We start from the raw sequence: 20,653 nt of genomic DNA on the forward strand, positions 1-20,653 counted from the left end.
TTGTTTTATTCATTGAATATTTAAAGCTAGTGCTTTTTTTTTCTTTCAAAATGCCTATGGCTATTTTAGAAATTTGCTTCTCTATAGGAAATTGATATTGTTAATAACATGCACCCCCTCAATTCACCAAAATTAGATTTTAATTGGAACTGAGGTTTATTTATTGCTTAAGTAGGAGATGATTTACATAGTTTGCACCATCAAGTAACACAGATTGTCTCCTGAATTATTTGTCTCTTTGTATCTCAGTCACATTTTGAAATATCATTTTTAAATTTGTAACTTTATTTTTAATGAAAATTGTATATATTTAAGGTGTAAAGTGTAAAAATGATGTTTTGATATACATTTACAGAGTAAAATGATTGCTGCGGTCAAGCTAATTAACATCCCTTTGTAATACCACAAATACCTGGTGAATTTCATTCCTAATTATTTTAGTATTTTTTAATAGAGTATTGTCTATTATTAATTTAATAGATTTACAAATATTAATCTTATTCATCTTAAAAATATTAGACAATCTTATTCATCTTAAAAACTAAACTCCCAGGATGCCTGGGTGGCTCCGTGGTTCAGCATCTGCCTTCAGCTCAGGTGGTGATCCTAGGGTCCTGGGATTGAGTCCTGCATGGGGCTCACTGCAGGGACTCTGCTTCCTCCTTTGTCTAATGTCTCTTCCTCTCTATGTCTCTCATGAATAAATAAATAAAATCTTAAAAAAAAAAAAACTAAAACTAAACCCCAGTTGTAATGATATATTATTCTTTCAGCATAATTCTAGCTTAGTTTTTACTGTTATTTTATTTTTAATTTTTGCACATTTATTTTTAGGTGAGATTGGCTAGGATTTTTACTTTCTACATTTTTCTTTTTTTCCATTTTCTACTATTCTATGCCAACTTTGGTAAGTATTGCTGGCTTAAAACAAATCTGAAAACAATTTCTATTTTCTATGCTTCCAAACATTTAAAATATAATAGAAGTTAGTTGGCTCTTTGAAAGAAAGCTGACATTGTTTTGGAAACAGTCCTTTGATAGAATTTTCAAGGTCTTCTGTATTTGAGTCCTCAGGTATTCTACTTCACAAGCTGATTTTGTTCATTCAGATTTTATACAAAATCAGTTTTTTTCTAGATTTTTAAGTGTATTAACATTTGGGCCCAAATATTTTTTATTTTGTATTTTTAAAAATCTTTCAAATATCTGTCTTTTTTTTCAATTATTTTTCTTTTATAAAAAGAACTATCTTAGTTCCAATATTATCTCTTTACAAGTTCTTTTTGTCCTGATTACACCAGTGAGGTAGATGTGGATGTTACTACTCTTTTCAAAGAAAATATTAAATATCTTCATCAGTAAGTACTTAGGTATCTCTGTTTCCTAATTGTTTGGTTTCTACTATTCAGAGTCTTAATTTCAACTTTTGTGCTATTTTGTTTTGTTTGACATTATATTTCCAATTTTCTGAGTTAACTACACAGTTTATTATTTTCCTTTCACTAGCAAAACTGTGGGAACACTTAAGACACACTGCATTTCTGCCAACTACAGTATCTGCTAAATGCCATCAAATAAAATATAGTGTTTGTACTGTAATTATTTTCTAAACAGACTATAATCACATCACATTTTTATTTCCTTTTAAACCCAGGGTTTAAGGCGATGTTATTTATTTTTCAAGCTTTAAATTTTAAAATGTTAATTTCTAGTTTTATAGTTTGGTAGTCATAAAATTTGACCTCTGCTATTTCTACTTTCAAAATTTGTTGAGAATTTCTTTGTGGCCTGCAAAATAATATAATTTGTAGATGTTCCATAGACACTGGAGAATAATAATATCCTCAGCTTATAGAATAAAAAATTGAGTATATTACTATTAAATTAATAATATTAATTATGTTATTCTGAGCTTCTGAATTAGGCTTAAATATTTTCTGTGTCTGTGGCACAGTTTTACATGCAAGAAAATCTGGCAGTGGATTTTAAAAGATGAAAGGATTGAAAGCAACATAAAATATATCAGCTTTAATAACTGTACCTTTACCATTACATTTGAGCAATATCCCATATTGACAAAATGGGATTATAATAATTACAAAGATTTATTGAGTGTTTACTATGTGGCAGGCACAGCTTGATATAATTCACATGCACTGAATCCATGTATAACACACCTGTGAGCTGAGTATTAGTATTAGTTTTGTTTTAAAGTTGAAAAAGGATGAGGCACAGAGGTTAAGCATGGCTGTCTAAATATTAAATAATGTAATGATCATATCACTTATTGTGTCTTGCTAAAAGAAAGAGCTAGTTAGAGATAAAAAGAGAAATAAGATATGTTATTGAAATTTTTTGAAAACTGGAAATATGAATAATTCATTTACTTTTTAATGTACTGGACATTTTGAGTATTCATTATGTACCCAGAATTATGTTAGGGCCTAGAGATACAAAATTAATACAAAAGTCTCCCCAGCATCAGAGAGCAGACAGAGAGAATGTAGAAGAGAGACTATTGCTTTGATTTACTAAGGTTGTTGGGAATGGGAATTGCAATCAGAAGGCAGGACTGCAATATGACTTCCTCCTTCACCTCCCCTCCTTTGTAAGATTTCAGACAAAGTTTACTTCTCTATTTTTCCTTTTCTCACTCTTTCCCTCTCCTCTCCTTTTTCTCTCTCTCTCTCTCTCTCCAGACACACACCTCTTCTTGACTACCTTTCAAATAATTGTCAGATGGGTGAGTCATGTGTAAACTGAACCAAGGAATTTTTATTATTGCTGTTGTCTAGTAAATATTAGTAGCCGCAGAGAGCTAAATGTAAATGAAGCATTTGCACCTCCCTGCGACAACCTCACTATTGGGTGGTATTGCCAGACATCCCAACACTTATCAGCAGCACACACACACAATCATAAACTAATTTCCTAATTTACCCAGTTTCTTTCCACAGACACTCAGGGAGATGTACCTCAAGACTGGTGCTTTATCTTCTAAGAGCAGGATCAGCCACCATGGATCAGGTAACATTTCTCCACAAAATGAAATGCATTGAACCAAGTAGGGATACACAGGACCAAACAGAACTTAAATGCTATTCTGAGGATCCTGACCATCAGATGATGCAAAAATGGTGAAACCTATACAGTGTTTCTGAGTAAATATAGCTATGGGATGCCACTCGTTTTGCTAAAGAAAATTAATTCTGATTAAAAACAAAATCAAAATTACTCCCCAAAATTCTGATACACATTTCAAGAATAATATTTCAAATGATTCTATGACTATGCTGGCATTGTGGATTGTAAAGTTTTTTCAAATTCTGAGTAGTCCTAAGGTATGGATTAAAGTTGCCTTCCACTCATACATATCATGTTTATAATGGCATATATTAATGTCAATGATCATATGGAAGGTCTACATGGAAGGAAACCAGTTTGATTAATTTCATTCCATTGTCAGCTTTCGGTTGGCTACTATAACTGTTCAAGCAGTGTGACAGGAAAATAGACAAACTTTCTTTAGGAATTCAAAGGATTATATCATCAATTTCAGGTAAGAGGAGGAGAAGAAATAACAGGCTTCTCTGCCTTGTTGATTAGCAATTATAGTTTATCAGAGAAACTGATTTTTTTTTAAAGCAAATTAGGAAAAAATGTTGGAAACTCTAAGCTCTCGGTATTGAAACTTATACAATACAAAATTCAGAATACAACATTAAGAATGAAAATTAGTGGTAGAAAAATAGTAACTTATCTGTATGTGGAAGTGTATACACAAAAATGTTCTATTCAAACCAAAAGAAACATTTTCGACTCAACATCCCTTTAGCAATTTTCCAAAGATATGCATAACCACTCCAGTGCATGCTTCAGGAGAGGAATGGTGATAGTAAGCAATTCAAAGTGTAAAGGAGAATGATTTTACATAATTTTGGCTAACTTTTTTTCTTTTATTTTTCACTTTTGAAACTTTCTAAACATTTATAATCATGTAACCACATTGATAAGGACCTTCTTATAGTCTTGGGAAGGGCTCATGTAACTGAGGGGTTTTGACATTTAAGATATATATTTTAATGATCAATCTACTTATTCCTGAATAAAGAAAGTGTTTGTAACATTTTTAGATATTAGCTTTGTTGTTTGTAGTTTGTGATAAAAACTTTACTACTGATTTGCTTAAATATTTTTATTGTACCTGGAACATGCATTTACAAGGCAAAAATTATTATTTAGTTATATGTATTTATTATATGTATACTCTAGAGTTTAACTTCCCACATTCATAGAATATGAAGTGTGCATTTTCTATTTCCACACTTAGAAGGTGGTATTCCGTGGTTATTATGCAGTTTGTATCCAATGAGTATGCAATAAATATTGACAGAGAAACTAAATGGAAAAAAGTAACTGGAAGGAAATTTTTTCTTTTCTCTCTCTCTCTCTCTCTTTTTTTTTTTTTTTAAGATTTTATTTATTTATTCATAGAGACACACAGAGAGAGAGGGGCAGAGACATAGGCAAAGGGAGAAGCAGGCTCCATGCAGGGAGTCTGACCTGGGACTCGATCCAAGGTCCCCAGGATCAAACCCTGGGCTGCAGGCAGCGCTAAACTGCTGCGCCACCGGGGCTGCCCCTGGAAGGAAATTTTCTAAAGAAATTTCTGTAACATGCATAACAAGCTGTTGTTCGTAACAGGTTTTTTTTTGTTTTGTTTTGTTTTGTTTTTTAAATTTTTATTTATTTATGATAGTCGCACAGAGAGAGAGAGAGAGAGGCAGAGACACAGGCAGAGGGAGAAGCAGGCTCCATGCACCGGGAGCCGGACGTGGGATTTGATCCCGGGTCTCCAGGATCGCGCCCTGGGCCAAAGGCAGGCGCCAAACCGCTGCGCCACCCAGGGATCCCTCGTAACAGGTTTTTAATAGATTTTCTGCTTTATTCAACTCATTGGTTCTATTTACTCAGTGTACATAGTATTCATTTGGAGAGCTATATTCAGAACTATTTGTGGAACTTTGTGAATAATGCTAGCTCCATTTTTTTTTTTTTTTTAATGAATTGGAAAAGCTTTCTTTGGGTAATCAACGCGCCATTTTTTTTTTTTTTTTTTTATCTCCTTGAAAGCTAAGTATAGCTGAAGAAAATTATTTCTATTCTTTAGAGAAATAGTTACCATATTTTAATCTATGTAGTTGAATAAAAACAGATAAGAAGGTTTAGGTTATGATGCTGACCTTTCTTAGGAGTGAAGAATGTCACGGAGGATTTCTCATTCAGGATACAAAATTATGAATGCAGGCGAATAGCAGGAAAATACCAATACTTATCTCTATGTGAGCATGTACACAAACAAAAATATGTTCTACTATATCCCAAAGAAACATGATTGTCTCACTAGGCTAGAATCCAGAATTCTGAAATCAGAGAGTTAGGAAAGCTAATTCCTTCTGAGGCTGTGAGGGAGAATTAGTTGCATACCTCTCTCCTAGCTCTGGTAGCTTCAGATATTTCTTGATTTCTAAGAATTAAGTGGTTTATAGTGAATTAATGCCATCCTAATCACTTCAGCTTAACTCGATCACGTGTAAACCCCTATTTCTAATTAAGGTCATAATTATAGGTACTGAGAGTTAGGACATTGACATTTTTTGGGGAAGACACAATTCAATCCATAATAGCGTGTGGCTTCTCTAACCAACAGCATGTGGGTGGAAGCACTGGTATGCTGGCTACAAGCATAGCTAAGTAAAGCTGATAACAATAAGATTAAATTGTTCCTCTACTAAGTTTACTTACGGACTTGATGTCAGAAGATTTAATGCATGTTATTTCTATATAATAAATGCTTACTTTCCCTAGTTCCCTATATTTTGGGGGGACTTTTCTTAAAAAAATTTGCAAGCGGTAAAGCCAATAACAAGAAAAGTATGGAGAAAGAATTTTTCAGTTTTATATATCTAAAACACTTAGAAAGAAGAGATGCACATGATTCATTGCATTCACAACTGCTTTGCTCAACTGTCATATTAACATACATCCTCACTCTAACTCTAAACCTACTCATACTAAACAAGAAGAGTAAATATTTAGTTAGTAGATAGTCATATATATCCATAGTCAATATATCCATAGTCAATACATCCACCCCTTTTCTACTAGGCGGAATACATAATTCTGAAAAATAAAGGAAAGTAAGAATATTTACAAGTTAAAGTTTGTATGATTTTTTTTTACATTTAGGGATATAGAACTTAAATACAGAGTTGTTGCTCAGATGAAATGCCTGGTTTTTCATCCCTAGAACAGCCCTGCCCTCTTGAGTCATCCTAGCCAGAATATTTTTACTTGAATTTCTGGGGGGAAAAAAGTAACATATTAATTATAAACTAAGAAGCCAAACACAACTGCATGTATACTCAATCTACTGGCAGGAAATAACCATAAAGGGTATGTTAATACCCACAGATCTTTCTCTTATGCATAGAGATGACTGAAGGTATCAGTCCCAATACATGAAATAATAGATTAATTTAAATCTGGACTGCAACTGTGTCTAAATGCAAAGTTATCTTTATATTACTACCAATAAAAACTTCAATCTATTTATTATTGTTAATCTCTGTTGTTAAAATAGAAAACATAGAAAAAATCAACACCCATTATTATTTTTTGTGCTTTATCATTACTTCATATTGTCAAATTTGACTTGCCCCTATATAGTGGCTAAAAACTCAGTATTTAACTCTCTCCATAACTATGAAAATATAACTACCCTTTGAGCATTTTTGCATATGTTTTAAATCTCACATATGTCACCTGACATATTAAAGTCAACATTATTTTAAAATATTTTATTTATTTATTTACTCATGAGAGACACATAGAGAAAGAGGCAGAGACATAGGCAGAGGGAAAAGCAGGCTCCATGCACGGAGCCCAATGTGGAGCTGGATCCCGGGACTCCAGGATCACACCCTGAGCCAAAGGCAGAAGGTTAACTGCTGAGCCACCCAGGCATCCCAAATTCAACATGTTTTAAATTGACTCTGCAACATTGTGATTTATCATAAATATAAATATTTGGTCTTTCAGATGACAAAAATGTATTTTTCATATATATTTGGCCTTCAGCCATAGTTGCTGGCCCATAGGTCCTACATCCCTTGGAATTTTCTGATCATGAAAGCAATGAGAACATCTTTTGGTATAATATTTGGTCTCTGAAGATGCTTCAGAGCCATAAAAATGAAATGAGTGTCTTGCTACTCATAACAAGACCTCTTCCAACACAACTGGTTTATGTTAATGAGGTAACTCCTGGAAAACATTTAAGAGATGGTGCTGCTTGCCAGGGGAACCAACCATGAATAGCAGGTTGGAACTTCAAGTCCCACCCTCTGATTTCAGGGGTAGAGAGATGGGGGCAGAGAGAAAATGGGGCTAGAGACTGAATCAATTATCAGTGACCAATGGCCAGTAATTTAATCCATCATGCCTATGTAATAAAGCCTCCGTGAAAAAAATGATAAAAGGAGAAGGTTCAGAGATCTTCCAAGTTAGGGAACCAATATGCTTCCACATGTCACCATGCTGGGCCCTAAGATCCTCAAGGACACCAGCTGTTTCATCAGGGACCTCAATTCATGTGATGCTGGGTTTCAGCTGGCTATTGATTTGCATCCCTTAATGTCATTTGTAATACATTGCTAACCCAGTGATTAAAAGTTTTCTTGAGTTCTGTGATCTGTTCTAGCAAATTAATTTAACCCAAGGAGAGGGTTGTGGGAAACTTTGATTAACAGCCAATTTGGTCAGAAGTACAGGTAACAACCTGGACTTGTAATTGGTATGCTTAGTTGGGAAAGGTTGTTGGACCTTCCAATTTATAGCAGGTTTCTCAGAAGCTCAGGTAACACCTTGGGCTTGCAATTAGCATATGAAGTAGAGAGTGGTGTTATGAGCCCTCCACTATGGAGTCTGATGCTATCTCTGGGTAGATAGGATCAGAATTGAGCTGAATTCTTATTGGTTTGGGGAACCTACACACACACACACACACACACGCACACACACACACACACATATTGGAATGGTCTAGTTACTCATTTTCCTTCTTGAATTCTCTCTTATATACATATACAAACCAAAGCATAGCTGACTTTCTATATACTTTTATGAGTTAATAGCATATAGTTTTTTGTACAACACTCAAGCCAGAAATCCTACAGTTAGTCCAAATCTTTCTTCTCACATACAGCTTAACTATTCATCTAATCAGTAACTTATTTTTATTAGTCCTTAAATGTACATTTATTATCACTATTAATTTTTGTATGATTTCATTTCTCCTAATGAATAAAAAAAGCTGATTCTTTAGGAGAATCAAAGACATTTAGAATTCAGCACATATTTTTTTATAAAGATCTACTTATTTATTTGAGAAAGAGAAAGAGCAGAGAAGGGGCACAGGGAGAGGGAGAGAATCCCAAGCAGACTCCCCATTGATTGCAGAGCCTGATCATGGGCTGGATCTCAGGATCCCAAGATCATGACCTGAGCTAAGAGTCAACTAAGAGTCTAGTGCTCAACTGACTGAGCTACACAGGTAACCCTCAAATTAAACACATATCAACTTTTGCCCCAAGTTTCCATAATTCCTTATAGATTAAGGAACATTAAAATTTTTCACTCTTGTCTGACTTAGTCCCAGTCTGCCTTGAAAATGGCAGTCACCATTGAAATCTAATGCCTTGAAACCTGAATCACTATATTGTACACCTGAAACTAATATGACGACGGTATGTTAACTAACTTTAAAAAAGACATGTAAGAACAATTAGGAAAAGTGATGATGTGTAATAGCCATGACATAGAGACTTTTTTTTGTGAGAAATCTCTATATTGGATTTGCTGTATTTAAAAAGTCTTATCATTTGTATAACCATAACAGAATAGAAAACATTACTTAATTTTCTCAAACGCTTGTCATATATCTTGATTTTTCTATACTAAACTTATTATTATTAACATTCAAAACTACCAGCAAATTCAAGTATAAGCACTTTTCCAAGGCATTTTATAAAGCAAAGTTTGATGCAAACAGAAGAATGTTTAGTTAAGTTTTAATCACATAAAAATTGATTTTTTAAAAACATCCCTCAGGCTCTATCCTAGTATATAGGCACTCAGCCTGGCAAGGTCATTCCAAAGTTTAATACAAATCAGCAAACTAAAAAATTAAGAAGCAAATAACTTTGTTTTATATAGTTCAATACTTTTTTTCATATCTTAAGAAAAAAATAAAACAGCTGAGCTTAAAATTTGGCAGGCACTCAGTCCTTAATCTAGAACATTTACTGTATTTAAAACATAAATTAAATTTCTTGCATCTGGATACATTATGAGGAACTGGATGGAATCCTAATATAACTTCTCTGGGAACAAACGAATTCCCCAACCAACTAAATCAGCCAAATGATTTTTTTCATAGATTTATCTTTGTTAATAGGGCAAAACAAGCATTTTCCAAGTGTAGTATATTATTTTTGCTACATATATTTTTTCTTAGTTCTCACTCTTGCCTACACAGCACATACATAAGTGTTGAAGTACTTACAGGAAAAGCTTTATCTTTATCTTATAAGAGATCTACTGGTATACACACAAAGGCAAATCTCAGCATCCACCCTAGAACCTAGGACACTCATCTATCTCTTTGACAGATAACATTAATTAGCTTACAAAGATGGACTAGAAAGAGGAGGAGGTTGAACACAGTAAGCAGGTTCAAGTACTGTATTCCACCAACTAACTGAAGTGCAACAGTATCTTGCACTTTTATCTTTACAGATCTTTGGAGTTGGAATGGAATTTATTTTTCAAAACATTCAACTGTATTATTTATTTTGTGCATCTAATTATATGATGGGGCTATCAATACCCTTTGAAAAAATAGCCAAGATATATGAAAATACAAAAAAAAAACCACCAATAACACTTTTCCTTTCCAACTAGCCTCACAATTAAAAATAAAATAGTGTACAAAGAAGTATTCAGATAAATGGCTATACTTAAATAATGATTGTAGAAATATAAGTAGTTGTCTTGCTATAGGATAATTTGATAAACAAAATATGTTTCAATTATACGGAGTATTTACATGCATGATTCCATTCTATTGTTGGATATATAGAGCTGCAGAGATGCCTATGGCAGGCATATATATAAGGAATGAAAATTGCCAACAATCTAAAAGCATAACCATATGGGACTAATTCAGAAAATCATGAAATTATATCACAGACTATCTTTAAAGTATGGAAAACATACTTTTTTGAAACTTCTTTAGTACTTGCATTTTTTTCTCCCAAATGAAATGTATATGGTGCTCAATCCTCTAATCAATGAGTAAGGCAACTGAGGATACTACTTGGTTTATTCCTACCATAAGTACTATTCTGTGAGGTACTTCTATGGAATTTAAAGGCACTCTAGAAGTCCTGTTTCAGAACACTAAAATAAGTTTTAACATTTTTTAAAACATGTGGCTAAGTAACAAATCACAAGTTATGAGAGTCATAAACATATCAATATCTATAGAAAAAGACTGAATACACACACTAAACATATTTAATAGTAATTATGCCTTAAAGTTGATTTTTCTTTTTTTCTTAGCAAATATTTACCTTCAATTCTTCTTCAAGAGCCATCTTCACAGTCAGGCCTTCCCACAGAAGCCTATTTAGAAAGGCACATGTGTCAATATTCCTGACCCCCTATCATCTGCTTTATTTTCTTATTTTCCTTGTAGTACATTCTATCTTACCATTTGACTAATTTATTTTATTTACATCTTATTGTTTTTCTCCACCCCAGTAGAATGTAAACCCTAAGAGAGGAGATGTATCTTGTTCACTGATATATTTTCCTAGCTGAGCAGTGCCTGGTATATAGTAGCTTCTCAGTAAATCAATGGCTGAATAAAAGTTTATTTGAACTTTTTGTATTTTATTCCATAATGTAAAATAAAAAAATTAAAGCTCTTTTCTTTTAAAATATTTTTGTTTGGAATTCACAGGAATATTTCAGCTCCAGGAAATTTAAAGAAACTTGGTTATCTAGGAAGCTAAGATAGGGCAAATAACACTAAACATCATAATCAGATCACAGAATAGCTTTAGAGTTATTGGAGTAGTTTCTATAAAAGAAATCTAGAACTTATAATTTGAGTATAACCTAACTCTTGGATAAAAATCATTATAAATCTTTTCTTAGTTGTTTAGGAACTATAGAATAAAATTGCATAACTATGTAAGGAATAAAATACTGGGCCATGGATCTCAAGATCATTGTGACACAGTATGAAAGATTTTTCTAATAATGATAAAGAACACATTTTTAAAGTCAGCCATAGAGAAAATTATCATTTTTAACAATAGGAGTGGTCATATGTCTGAATTTCTTAAAGTCCCAAAGACATAAAATAAATCTGTTGGAAAAACATTAGCATCTATTCTAACAGTTAATAGTTATTATAAGGAGACTGTGGTAGAAACCTAACCATTTCAGATTTGGGTATAGGAGCTTGCAAAGATCATCACTTCTACTCAAACAGGAGAAAATAAGCAGAAAACCATTCAGAGTTATAGCTGAACACAGTCTAAATGAACTAAATTCCAAAGAAATGCAAATCTTAGGAGAGATAAGATCAATGATCTCTTTTTTCCCTGGTGAGGAATGGTGGAAACAGAAGTAATGCTGTCAGGAGATATGACAGAGTAAGGAAAACAAAGAGTTAAAGAAAGTTTTTTGTTTTTTGTTTTTTTAAGATGTTATTTATTTATTTATTTATTTATTTATTTAGAGAGGGAGATATCACCAATGGGAGGGACAGAAGGAGAGAGAGACAGACACAATCTCAAGCAGATTCCATGCTTAGCACAGAACCCAAAGGGGGGCTCAGTCTCATGACCTGAGCCGAAACCAAAAGTTGGATGTTCAACTTACTGAGCCACCCAAGCATCCCCAAGAAAGGTTTATTTTTGTAAACTTTTTATTTTGATTTATCTTCAAATTTATAGAAAAGTTGCAAGAATAGCACAAAGAGATTCTATATCCTCCTTTTTCAGATGGATTATTTGCTTATATTTACTCCATGTGCTTTATCATCTGCTCTCTATTCTATTGATCCACTAATTTATCAACATATATATTTTCCCGAGCTATTTTAGATCATGTTGTAGACATTTACTTTACATGTTTTAGAGTGTATTTGTGAATAACATGAAAATTCTCTTAAATAATCAGTTTTTTAAAAGTTAGCATTGATAAAATTGTATTACCTAATCTACAGCCCATATTAAAATTTTGTCAAGTTCTCAGAATAATGTCCTTTACAGCTCTTTTCATTCCTAGTCCATGAAATGAATTGCCTTTAGTTGTCACATTCTTGTATTCTTCTCTAATCCAGAATAATTTCATTGCCTTTCCTTGTGTTCCTTATCTTGCTATTTTGTTAATACTACTGACCAGATTTTTCTTTGTTTGTATGTTTTGCATAATGTCTCTCTATTTGTCTTTGTCTGATATTTCCTCATGATTAAGATCAAATTAATCAATTCTTCAGAATACATCATATTAAAGGCACATATGTCACTTTGGCTCAATATGGGTGATGTTATATTATTATTCATTAGTTATTTGCCAAGTTTCAGAACCTGTAGACTAGAATGACACATTGAATTCTGGAAAAACCCAGAAGAAGAGACAAAAGTCTCCCCTTCCCACTCTTGTTCTCCACTGGCTTCTTATGGAGATGTGATGGTACACAGGGCAGGGCTGTAAAGCACACAGATCTCTCTGGAATCTAGTGGTGATTATATTTCAAATTCTTTGGAAGGGATGAAATTACTACTACCTTTAAATTATATGAAGCCAGTGTCAAGTTGATATTAACTAAAGGTACAGCATAGCACATATGAAGCTCAATTCTGAATTAACTTGTATAAATAAGACTATACATGAGGTCCTACAGAAGAAGGGGCAGAACTTCTGTGAGAATAAATATGATCTACCACAGTCTCTTCCATACTTTCCATAATAGAATAAAAATATTTGAGATATCTAAAGAAACAAAGAATTAGAATCCGTAATAAAAAATATTGAGCTATAAAACTTTAAAATAATTTTTGTGATGAGTGTATATATAATGAGGAAAAGTTGGATTTAAAGTGGAAAGGATGAATAATTTCATGAGAGAAATTAAAATCCTAATAAAAGAAGCAAATGGAAATTTTATTTTATGTTTATAAAGATTTTTTATTTTTAAGTAATCCCTACACCAACATGGGACTTGAACTCACAATCCCAAGATCAAGGAATGCATGCTCTACTGACTGAGTCAGCCAGGTGCCCTGCAAATGGAAATTTTAGTACAGAATAATACAATAATACTAAAATAAAAAATGAATACGATGAACATAACAGTAGACTGGGCCAAACAGAACTAAGAAAAACTTGAGACAGATTAATAAAATGTATCCAGCCTGAACTCAAGGGAAAAAAAAAAAAGAAGAAGAAGAAAAAGAAAACTAGATATAATACTGAAGATCTATGGGAAAATATCAAATGGTCAAATATACATATATTTGGAATCCAGGAAGGACATGGAGATGATATAATTGTAAATAATTTTACAAAATTGATAAAATCCATCAACATACTCCTTTAGCAATCTCAGAAAACCTCAGGAAAAACACAACACTCAGAATTATGATAGACCAGTGGCTGAAAATCAGAGTTAAAGAGAAAAATTGTAAAAACACCTAGACTAACAAAAAAAAAGATCCCAGATAAAAGACTATAAAAATAGAAGTCAAAAGCCAAAGTAAGAGTAAATATATGAAGAAATACAGAAGAGAATTTTTAAATCAACATTAACTAAAAGATTAATAATGATTTAAAAAATAATAATGTATAAGATATGTATATATTTGGAAATCTCTGCTATATAAAATATATATGTATGTCTAAATCTGGTATAGATTTACATTTTATATATGTGCTATATTTATATTTATCTAAAGTAGCTACATATATTATATAGATATAAAATATATGACAACTGTAACAGCAGGACATCAGAGAAGTAAATAAGGGGTAAAGTGAATAATACTATTGCAAGTTTCTGACATAATTCATGTTATAAACATTAAAAAATCTGTTAACATTAAAAAATAATATCAATATATGTGATAAATGAATAAACCAATCTTCTAAATGGTAAATAAGAATAATATTATCAAGAGAGTAAACAAAAAATTCATTGGAATATATAATATGGACAAGTAGGTTGGAAAAGATGAGGGCAATAAGAAAAAACAGAAGAGAAGATAGAAAACCAATAGAAAATTATAGACCATTTCATTATGAATTAAAGTCAAGTTGCTAAAATTTCATTGTATCAAAGCAGAAATATCAGATGTTGCAAATGCTATTGCAAATCCAGTTAAAATGTTCAAATATAAGTTAAAATTATTTGTTTTTGTGGTGACAATATGAATACAAATAGTGTAGGGGCACAGAAACTTGGTAAAACAATGTCCTAATCAAATTAAGAAGACTATGGAGCAGGAATATATTGGGAATTGGTTGTGGCCTGCGTACCATTCATTTCTATGTCCAAATAAGCAGCACTAATGTATCTATGGAAGTAGAAGCTATATTTTGCAACATTTAGAATATTTTTAAGTATATTCAAAGTAACTGAACTCTGAAGTTTGTGATATAGCTGATGTTGACTAAAATTAGCCTTGTAATTTAGTTTCTTTGCTGATTATAGCATTTTAGATATTTTGAAACTTGACTGTACTTAGATCAAAGATCGTCTTACAATGATACTAAACATTTTGTAAGTGAAATATATAAATTATAGTTTTTAAAATTCAAAATATATTTGAAATATTTATTTAAAATAGTGCTACAAAACTCAGCACTTAGTGAACTGTATTTATTTAATATGAAAATAGGAAGATATTAAAATGTATCCTATGTAAGCAAAGGGCAACAGAAGATATTAAATGATTAAAAATTAATCGGTAGGAAAGATTTTTTACAATTCTTTAATTTTACTCTGTAATATCACAACTAATGGGAAGACTCTTTCAATGAAACTTTAATCTTTAATTGGGTAAACTTGGGATGCTTGGGTGGCACAATGGTTGAGCATCTGCCTTTGGCTTAGGGTGTGATTCCGTGGTTCCAAGATAGAGTCCCACATTGGGCTCCCTGCTTCTCACTCTGCCTGTGTTTCTGCCTCTCTATGTTTCTCGTGAATAAATAAATAAAATCTTTTTTAAAAAATTGGGTAAACTTATGTTTTGATACATATTTGAATTACATTAATAAGGCCTATGATTTTGTATACATATATTTGTTGAAATATTCAAAATAATTATTAATAGAAATAATGTATGTGATTCGTTTTGACTTATAAAATATTACTTAAAAGATTATGGAATATTAGTGATATTTATATATTTCAATTTTTTTAAATTCCACTGTAAATATTATCCATTTAATGATTTTTTTTAATTTATTTTTTATTGGTGTTCAATTTACTAACATACAAAATAACCCCCAGTGCCCGTCACCCATTCACTCCCACCCCCCGCCCTCCTCCCCTTCTACCACCCCTAGTTCGTCGTTCCCCAGAGTTAGCAGTCTTTACATTCTGTCTCCCTTTCTGATATTTCCCACACATTTCTTCTCCCCTCCCTTATATTCCCTTTCACTATTATTTATATTCCCCAAATGAATGAGAACATATAATGTTTGTCCTTCTCCGACTGACTTACTTCACTCAGCATAATACCCTCCAGTTCCATCCACATTGAAGCAAATGGTGGGTATTTGTCATTTCTAATAGCTGAGTAATATTCCATTGTATACATAAACCACATCTTCTTTATCCATTCATCTTTCGATGGACACCGAGGCTCCTTCCACAGTTTGGCTATCGTGGCCATTGCTGCTAGAAACATCGGGGTGCAGGTGTCCCGGCGTTTCACTGCATCTGTATCTTTGGGGTAAATCCCCAACAGTGCAATTGCTGGGTCGTAGGGCAGGTCTATTTTTAACTCTTTGAGGAACCTCCACACAGTTTTCCAGAGTGGCTGCACCAGTTCACATTCTCACCAACAGTGTAAGAGGGTTCCCTTTTCTCCACATCCTCTCCAACATTTGTGGTTTCCTGCCTTGTTAATTGTCCCCATTCTCACTGGTGTGAGGTGGGATCTCATTGTGGTTTTGATTTGTATTTCCCTGATGGCAAGTGATGCAGAGCATTTTCTCATATGCATGTTGGCCATGTCTATGTCTTCCTCTGTGAGATTTCTGTTCATGTCTTTTGCCCATAATGATTTTTTGAGTTTGCCAGATTCCTCAGCATCTGTAGAATGATTCCTTTCTCAATTAAAGCTATCATGATATATAGAAAAGATAGTTGAAAGAGTAAGCATTTTTAAATTCATTAACTAAAAAGGCAACTTTAAGGAAGATTTGTAAATAATTCCATAAAAAGTCTATATGTAAAAATATATATTATATTGGAAAATACATAGTTATAAGAAATTGATCAAAATGCATAAATATGTATTTTCGTTTAAGCTCTTTTAAATGCTCAGATATTCAACATAACATTTTTGAATGTTTTAGTTTACACAAATATATGATATACAGAAATTTATTTTATTTATTATTTTAAAATATTTATTTATTTGAGAGAGAGGAAGTATATGTAAGCAGGGGGAGGGGCATATGAAGAGGCAGAGAATCTCAAGATGACTCTGTGCATGGAACTCAATGGAGGCTTGATTTCACAGCCCTGAGATCATGACCTCAGCCAAAATCAAGAGTTGGACACCCAACTGATGAAGCCACCCAGGAGCCCCAAAACTAATTTTATTTAATTTTTTAAAATTTTTGAATAGATATTTTTATGTGATCACAATTATGATAAAACCAACATTTAGGTCACTAAATAAATATTTCAATACTAATATTCTTAACATTTTATTGCCATCTATATTTCTCACATGAATCCCAGAATAGTTGATAAATATAAGGTCAATCTTTTTTTCTTTTTCTTTTTCTTTTTTATTTTTTTTTTGACTTTTATTTATTTATGATAGGCACACAGTGAGAGAGAGAGGCAGAGACAGGCAGAGGGAGAAGCAGGCTCCATGCACCGGGAGCCCAACGTGGGATCGATACCGGGTCTCCAGGATCGCGCCTCGGCCAAAGGCAGGCGCCAAACTGCTGTGCCACCCGGGGATCCCCTAAGGTCAATCTTAATTAAGATATGAGTCTTTTAAAGAAGATAAACTAACATAAAGGTAAGAAAAAATGCTATCAACAAAAAACTTGTTTTCAGGTTAGAAAATTAAGCTCTAGCCAGAGATATGGAGACAAGGACTCACTTGTATTGAGTCCTCACATGTAAGCCCCACATCTGTAAACCAAGACTTTATACCGAACACAATTGCAGCTTCAGCTTCTCTCAAGAATATAAACTTCGACTACTCAACTTGGAGTTACCTGGCCAGTACTAATGAGATAATCTGCCTGAAAGAACCCTTATGTTCCCCGCAGGAAGGTGACCTTGCCTGAAACAAGGCATTGTTTGATAATGAATTTGTTTTGTGACTTTCTTCTGCCTTTAAAAGTCATCCCTCTTCTACAGATCAGTGGAAGTCCTTTCTATTTGCCAGTTGGGATGCTAATTCATGAAAAATTGAATAAAGTCAATCTGATCTTAGGGTTTATTCACAGTTGAATTTTTCTTATTTATCATATGTGATTTTTATTTTTTTTAAGTAAGCTCTACAGCATGAAGTCCAATGCAGGGCTAGAATTCACAGCCCTGAGATCAAGAGGCAGATGCTTAACCAACTGAGCCACTCAGGGACTCCTGTCCTTTGTTGTTTAAAAGGAGTTATTTAGTTTAACAATATGTCATTCAGTGGTCTACAGAGCAGTTAATAGTCAACAACCACAGATATTTAACAAACTATACACAAAATACGGTTTCTGTCCTATAGTAATACCAACTAGGAACCATTCGTTAGGAAATAAAAGGTCACACATTTTTTTTTTTTTCCTAAATTGAAGTATCAAATGAAAATACAATATACAAAGGACCTCTGGACCAGTGTCTCCTAAATCACATCAAATTATAAATCAGAATTTTTTAACCAAATTTCAAGAATGAGATCAAAATATATTTGGCTACAATATATGATATAGACAATTTGATAGGAAAATAAATGTTTGGATAAGAAAAAAATATTCTTAACAGTAGTGAGGGGTAATAGGAAGCATACTATAGAAATTACTCATGAATAAAAAATGGATGATGATCTACAAGGGCATATTGACAAACAATTTTTGAAACCATACAAGAGGAATAGCTCAACCTACAGCAATTAGCTGCAACTGAAAGTCTTACATACATATAAACACTTAGACATATATTTATAATGTGATCAGCAGGGATACAGGAAAGTAGCCACTCAAATCTCTAGAAAATCTTTACTAAGATTTTATTAAGAGCAAGTGTTACATGCAATATTTTAGTCTTCCTGCTCCTGTGAAAAGCTTTCCAATACCATCTTTGATTACAAGTAACTAATATGATCATGTTATATGTCTCATTATCTGACACAAACTATCCCACTGTGGTAGCTAAACAAATTATTTTTCAAAACTCGCTTCCAGAAATCTAGTGCACAAATCATATTCTATATGTAATATTTGAGCTCCCATTCAGCCAAGATTCTTTTAATGTAGAAGTGGGAGACTTTTCCCTTCCTTTAATAATTGAATTGAGCTTAGAATTTGAAGTCATGATGGCTTTGTAATAGTTATCTTAAAACTTCTGAAAAAAAGTAAAATATTATTAGATTTTAAAATATTTATTTATTTATTTATTTATTTATTAAAGAGACAGCTTGTGCATGAGCAGGGGAAAGGCAGAGAGAGAAGCAGGCTTTCTTCAGAGCAGGAGCCAGACATGGGACTCGATCCCAGGGTCCTGGGACCATATCTTGAGCCAAAGGCAGATGCTTAACTGACTGAGATATTATTAGATATCTACTAAAGGATGAAAATACAATAGTGGAAATATTTGGCATCAAAGTGGAAGAAAACTTCTAATTAGCTGCTGTGTATTCTCAAATCTTTGCAATAACTGAATCAGAACATGTTCCTGAAGCCATGATTCCTTGTGATTCTAAATTAAGAGGATCAGTAAATAATTAGGAACAATGTGGTTAATAATAAAGCTAATAGATGACAAATGCAGTATTGGGAGGCTTGATGCAGATTAATGAGCTGAGGAAAAATTTGAAAAGAACTCCTTTTTAATGGTTCTGAATTATACTAAACTAACCTGAATTTGTACTTTGGGGAAAAGACAAGATAATATGAATGTAAGGAGCATAAAATGGAAGTGTGAAAGCATAACAAGACACCTACAGAAAGGTCAACCACAGAATCTATGAAAACTCTTGAGTGATTTTTTTTTTAAAGCAATCTTAATGTTATGAACACAGGGGTCTTGTTATTCAGGAGCCTCTCAATTAGACTGCGGTGTCCATTACTAATATAAATCCCAGTGTCTGGATTGAGCATATAGTCATTCATATTTTATCACTAAACCAAATAGAGTGAACCATTTGATTATGCTGTCATCCAGTCATTTTTGTGGTTTACAATTAGTTGCCAAGTGCCTGATTTTGTTGTTACAGAAGATTGGTGCTTTCTAGTCTGAAAAGCTGTGGATCATAACCACAGTATGCATCTTTTCTTCTGATTTCTAGGTAAAAATGATCTAAGACTCTTTGCCACTTCCTAATTGGTGTTAAGAAGTGGAAGCAGTCCAGAGTTTCATCTCACAGTGTTATGGAATAATGCATTTAATCATCACACAAAACAACCAACCAGATAAACATACATAAAACAAGACTGGCGTTACTGCATGAGCAAATTATCTCAGTGAGTTGTCTTGGTAGGCTGAATACTAAATTATTTTATCATTTTCAGTCATGAAATTAATTGGAATAGCCATTCAAGTATATGATTTTAAAATAATAAAGATAGTAATTATTCTCCAATTACCTGTCAATTCAATACAATTACAATCAAAATCCTATTTTTTAAAATAAATATTGATAATCTGATACTAAATTTTAGATACAAAGTTGAAGTATCAAACAAATTTTGAAAGAAAACAAAATGAGGGGATTTATGTTACCTGATTTAATTACTAGTATACTACCTGAATATCCATCCACAACTGGAAATCAAGACTATGGGCCAATTACCACTGTGGCTTCTTTTTGTAGGGCCTAAAAGTTAAGAATAGTTTTTACATTTCAAAGGGGTTTAAAAATAAACAATATTCACGGTGGCCTCTAAAGGATGAAATATTTATTATCTGGCTTTTACAGAAGAAAAATGGCCAACTCTTGGTATAATGGGACAGAAATCAAGACAGCCTGGTACTGGTAAAGGATAGGCAAATACATCAAGGAACAGAGTAAATGTCCAAAATTCAAACTAGACGTACATAGTCAAATTGTCTTTG

This window comes from Canis lupus, chromosome 18 (assembly GCF_048164855.1).
Source record: "Canis lupus baileyi chromosome 18, mCanLup2.hap1, whole genome shotgun sequence".
Lineage (NCBI taxonomy): Eukaryota > Metazoa > Chordata > Mammalia > Carnivora > Canidae > Canis > Canis lupus.